The following is a 6,318-nucleotide window of genomic DNA, read 5'->3' as shown; positions in this document are numbered from 1 at the left end:
TGGCACCTAGCACAATGAGGATGCTCAGTTCATTTTGAACTTATGATTGAACACAGAAATAGATGAGTGAATCTAGTATTCCTCTTCACATTCCAGAAAAGGGCTTTGAGAAACATAGGAGCTAAACCAACAGCACAGAATCACACAGGTTTGGGCAGAGCTTGACGTATATTTTAGATCCTTTGATCCCCAACGTGGTGCTCTTCCAACCACCCCTGATCACTACCTCCTTCCCTATACTCCCATCACCTCCCACTCTCCCCAACATATGTGTATGTGTTTGAGACATAACATGCCTGTCTTACAGATAGAGAAACTACAAATTTTGGAGGTGTGTTTCTTGGGTTCTCGGAAGCTGATGATGGGAGCCAGGCTGATGCACTGTCTGATCGATTTCATATCTTGCTTCTCATGCTTGCAAAGTCCAGGTCTTAAGGCAAAGTTGAGCTAGAGCCTGGAGCTGAAGGAGGCTGAGCTGGAGCTCACAGCACAGATCACCAGAGACTGTGATTGAATAACATTGGGAAGATACATGATTTTTGCCTCCAAAATCCTTTTGGTTTACGCTTCTCTGTGATGCCCTCCCTCACCTCATTCCTTTGAACTATATACCATGATTTCTACTGTACTAGGAAGAACAGTCACACCAAAAATATGGGGAAAAACAAAAGAAGTTACTTTCTGGCTATTAAGCTTCTGTAAACTTGGCATAAATAATAGGTTTAGAAAAAGAATTGTCTGGTCCATTTTCTAGACACAGAGAGAGAGATGAAAACTAAAATCTCTGAACTAGCAAGTTAGAAGACAATAGGAAAGGAAACAAGAAAGTTAGACCCCAGCTTGGGTTTCTGAGAAGGACCCTGTCACCCACCTACCTTGGCCTGTCTCCTGGTCACAGGCATTACTGGGAAATGTAGAACAATCCTGATAGATTTGAAGACCAGGAGGAGATAGGAATCGAGGTAGGCTTCCTGTAAAGAATCTTCACAGGGGTTTCTTACACTTCTGAGGTATCAAGCAGCAGCTGAAGAGAAAGCGAGCCACAAAGTAAGTCAAAGAAGAAAGGGCCTGAGACAATGAACCACATGCTTCCTGGGGCCCCAGAGTGGCTGGGAGAGCAGCCGGGTTTTCCTCTATCCACTTCCTCCAAATGAGCCAAGGAGTAGATGTGGAGAATATAATGGAGAGAGGAAAGGAATCAAAACACCAGAAGAGGTTTCTCAGTCTTGACAAGGGGTTCCCACAGTGGAAAGCCCTGTGGACAGGGGGCCAATGTGGATGCAGAGATCTCAGTGGAGGCCCACGTGCAAGGATGATGACAACCAAGAAGGAGATGTAGTAAGGTACATCTCTGCATGTGCATGATTACAGATTCCCAGACACCTGTCTCCATCCCAACGTGAATATGCACTCTCAAAATTACAAGCCAACTTGGGAGAAGGAAAGATAAGAGAGAATTTATAATTTACTGACTGTAAACTCAAAATGACTGAATCTACTTTAGGCTGACTAAGTTTGCTTTTCAGGGATCAGGTAAATCGGGGGATAAAAATAGAACTGATAGCTACAAAAGATGAAGTTACATTTCTGTAAACCCAAGGAACTGGTTTAATACCTACTATGACTTTTTTTGTCTTGTAATACCAGAATATGACAGCCATTGGGCCATATGCCATAATCCATTCTACCGGAACCATACTTCAGAGTCATTTGAATAGGTGTCTTGTGTGCATCAGGGAAGACCAAGGACACAGGCATACACCCAAATGCCCAGAAAACTTTACAAAGTACTTTTAATCTAGCAGAAGTTTGGTCATGGTAGTGACAGTGACATCAGTGATGACTGTAAACACTCCAGATATAAAATCCTCAGGAGTAGGAAATACTTTGAGACCTTAGTATTGATGTAGAACATCTATGGTGTTTTTATCTCGAGACTTGGAACTGTTTTATCTCCAATCTATACCTCTTTCCCGAACTCCAGATTCATATACTATTGCCTTTGACACCCCTGCCTGGGTGTCTAATAGATACCTCAACTTAGCACATCTAAAACTGAACCTGTGAGCTCCACCCTACTTCCAACGCTCCGCCAAACCTACAGAACCTGCAGTCTTCCTCCGCATCTCAGGTTATGACAACCCCATCCTTAAGGTTGCTCAATTTAAAAATCTTGAAATCACTCTCGACTCCACTCTTTTCTCTCACACACACCTAATCCATTAGGATTGTTGTCTTTTTTTTTTTTTGCGGTACGTGGGCCTCTCACTGCTGTGGCCTCTACTGCTGTGGAGCACAGGCTCCAGATGCTCAGGCCCAGCAGCCATGGACCATGGGCCCAGCCGCTCTGCGGCACGTGGGATCCTCCCGGACTGGGACACGAACCCGTGTCCCCTGCATCGGCAGGCGGACTCCCAACCACTGCGCCACCAGGGAAGCCCAGGATTGTTGTCTTCACCTTCAAAATATATCCAGAATCCAACCACTTCTTACCGTCTTCTGCTACTACTCTTATCTAAACCATCTCTCACTGGGATACTTCAGTTGCCCATTATGGTCTCCCTCCTTCCACCCTTGCCTTTCCCAACAGTCTACACTTCACACAGCAGTCAGAATAATCCTTTTAAAGTGTAAGTCATACCATGTCACCCTCTGTTCAAAACTCTCCAATGGCTCCTATCTCATGCAGATAAAAGCTCAAAATCCCAGACTTCTTTGCTGTACTTTGAACACATCAGGCATGTTCCTGCCTTAGGGCTTTGCATGGGTTGAAACCTCTCCCTGGAATGCTCTTCTCTCAGATATCCATATGGCTGAGCGTCCTACTTTTGCAAGTATTTGCTGAAATATCACCTTTTAAAATTAGGCCTCTGAAATTGCATCCTGCCACTCTTCTATAGTCCTCATCTCTTCTCCTGTCTGGATTTTTTCCCCTTTAATATTTATCACCTTTCCATATACCATAATTTATTGAGTACTATGTTTATTGCTTGTTTGCTCCCTCTTCTCACTAGAATATAAGCTCTACAATGGCAGGGATTCTTGCCCTGTTTTGCTTTTTGTTGTAGCCCAGGCACCTAGAAAAGGCACATGGTAGGCACTCAATAAATACTGGATGAACAAATGAGTGAAGATCGCTGGATACAAAATGTTAGCACTAAAAGGGATGCTAGAGTTTTTCTGGCCTAAACCCTCCTTTTTTAGATTAAGAAAATTTAAATTGCTTCCCCGGAAGATGAAGATATTTGTCTAAGAAAATGCCATGAGTGGCTTCCGAATTCTCTTGTTTTGTGTTTCAGTTATTATATCTGGAGGCTTCCATCCTTGATCTTGAAATGATGTTATTATGCATTTTTTTCCTTCTGGACTTTAAATGAAAATAGAAGATTTAACCATATTCCTTAGTTCATGGGGCAGAGAAAGCAGCAGCACCTGGGAACACTGCGTAGTACCTGACTGGATTTATTCCTGGATTCACGTGAGCTATCTCTAGAGGGCTGCCAGAAATACGTGTATGTGTGTGTGCAAGAGTGTGTGTGTGTGTGTGTGCATGGGTGTGTGTGTATACATGTGTGTGCATGGGTGTTTGGGGTGGTAGTACAAGAGAACAAGTCCTGAGTAAACTGCTCAGTAAAGCAAAGTTTCATGTTCTAGGTGTGAACAGTTTTTGAGGAAGCTCCCAGCACTTTTAGTAGAGAATAATTGCAATCTTTAACGTAAATATATAGTGGAGCTACAGTTTCTCATTTTTGAGAAAAGAAAATGGGGTTAGAGGTTTAAGGATTTACCTGGTGTTTTTCAGTCAGAAAGTTGTAGAACCAAAAACTGAACCTGAGTCACTAGAGTCCTAGATGCTACCTTTTAATATTATGGTGTGTTCTCACATGGGATGATGTGTCCACCCCTAGGAGTTTCAGGGTTACCCACCAGAGCCAGGAACTGGGTGATGGGGGGACATTTTCTCCACAAGGCAAAGCTGTGGCTCTTAAGGCACTGTGCAACAGTGGGGAAATGTCAAAGTTATTAATTTTTATAAAATATGTTAATGGGATTCCCATTACTTCCTCTCTCGTTATTCGGTGTTGCCTTTCTGTTTCTCTGACACTTAACTCTGAGGATGTGACACTAAAAACATCAGGGCCTGCAGGCTCCCTGACCCTTAGATCCTTTTCTTCCAACAGCTGGGACATTTGACCCTTGCCAGCAGGCTCTGCTTCAGAGTCAGGGCAAATCATTCCCCCCAACACACATTTTTTTAATACTTAAAAAAAGGTCATATCCATGAAAGTGTGTAGGACACAGTAAGCCTTTTTTAATACCCTTCTTCTCCTCTTTGGAACTTCTCAAATTCTCTAAATATGGAAGAGTTGTATAAAGTTTATCACTTGGGAATTAGAGAAAAACTTTAAATCTCCAAGGGCACATCTACAAAATAAGTCTCAGAAAATGCCCAATTAGCTATTCAGAGCTAGTCCAAAGTAAGCAGATATGAGCCTGTAGTAGGCATTTCTAATTGGTTACAGCACTCATTCTTTTTATCTGTACTCTTCCCTTTAAGATAAGGTGTAGCCCAGAAACACTGTCATCTGAACATTCTGGGATCCATTACCAATGATCTGGAGTTAGCATATGAAATGAAAGCTATTTTCCATCCTTGCCCAAGTTCATCAAGATAGATATTCAGGCATTGCGCTCAGCGGTTCCCCGGATCAGTCTCTTGCTTCAACGGTGTTTGGACGGAACAGACCCAGGGTCGCCCTTTCCTCCAGCCTCCGACCACCCTCCAACCTTCGGAGTCAGCCACTCAGCTATCCTCGGTCACCGGGACCAGCCAACACCATTTTCTGAGCCGAACTCCTTATTACCGATCAACCATGAGCTCCCAGATTCGTCAGAATTATTCCACTGAGGTGGAGGCTGCCGTCAACCGCCTGGTCAGCATGCATCTGCGGGCCTCCTACACCTACCTCTCTCTGGGCTTCTATTTCGACCGCGACGATGTGGCTCTGGAAGGCGTGGGCCACTTTTTCCGCGAATTGGCCGAAGAGAAGCAGGAGAGCGCCCAGCGTCTGTTGAAAATGCAAAACCAAGCGGCGGCCGCGCCCTCTTCCAGGACGTGCAGAAGCCATCTCAAGATGAGTGGGGTAAAACCCAGGACGCTATGGAAGCCGCCATTAACACGGAGAAGAACCTGAATCAGGCCCTTCTGGATCTGCATGCCCTGGGTTGTGCCCGCGCAGACCCCCACCTCTGCGACTTCCTGGAGAGCCTCTTCCTAGATGGGGAGGTGAAACTCATCAAGAAGATGGGCGACCACCTGACCAACCTCCGCAGGCTGGCTGGTCCGCAGGCTGGGCTGGGCGAGTATCTCTTTGAAAGGCTCACCCTCGAGCACGAACAGGAGTCTCTGAAGTCCAGCGGCCTCTGAGGAGCCCCTCTGGCGTCAGAGCTTCTGCCTGAAGCCCCGCTCTGCAGCCACCCTCTCCCAAGACGTGGACCAAATGGAAACAATAAAGCTTTTTGCAGCAAAAAAAAAAAAAGATAGATATTCAAATGAACCCTAATGTATAGCAATTCTTCATTGATCCTGTTTGATGATTTTTATCTGGATAGGTTAGTCTTTAACAGGTTTAAGTGAGTCAAGTGTGCCGAGACTCAAAAAAGGTGAGGTCAGAAAATGTAGGACCTTGGACCACAGTCCCCATAGAGGCAGTACCTTGGAAAGAATTATTAAACCATGCTAAGGCAGCACCGAGCCAGTCCACACAAACACTTGTTAAAGGGGGGAGATGTTTTGTAAACCAGAATGAGGAACCAGAGAGCTTGGAGTGCAAGCAGGGCATCAGAGCAGAATCACCAGGGATGGGCAAAATGTGGGCCAAGATGAGGAGGTCACATGCCGAGAAGTGGCACTCCTGCCAGCATATCTTCTATGCGTGTTCCTGCTTGTGGAGCTTAGGCTGCCCCTTCACATCCCAGGTTGCTGCTGCAAAAATATTTTGAATTAATTAACCCTAAATATTTCCTCTGTTAATCTTTTCACGCATCTGATCCCAGAACATTTGTTAAAGAATCTGGAGACTTATTTTTTTTAGAATTTATTTTATTCAAGTATAGGTGATTTACAGTGTTGCGTTTATTTCTGCAGTACGGCAAAGTGATTCAGTTACATATATATATACACTCTTTTTCATATTCTTTTCCATTATGGTTCATCACATGATATTGAATATAGTTCCCTGTGTTATACAGTAAGACCTTGCTGTTTATCCATTCTATATATAATAGTTTGCATCTGCTAATCCCAAACTCCCAATC

General features: G+C 44.3%; 1 pseudogene across 1 annotated transcript; it reads left to right on the top strand.

Annotated features, from left to right (window-relative positions):
* Positions 1-4,698: 4,698 nt before the first annotated feature.
* LOC309957380 (ferritin light chain-like) lies at positions 4,699-5,376 on the top strand (annotated as a pseudogene). The gene has a single exon. The product of its transcript is annotated as a ferritin light chain-like (transcript).
* The last annotated feature ends 942 nt before the right edge of the window (positions 5,377-6,318 follow it).

The sequence above is a fragment of the Leucopleurus acutus genome (assembly GCF_964270905.1).
Source record: "Leucopleurus acutus genome assembly, chromosome: 2".
Lineage (NCBI taxonomy): Eukaryota > Metazoa > Chordata > Mammalia > Artiodactyla > Delphinidae > Leucopleurus > Leucopleurus acutus.
This window is presented reverse-complemented; position numbering and strand designations above follow the sequence as displayed.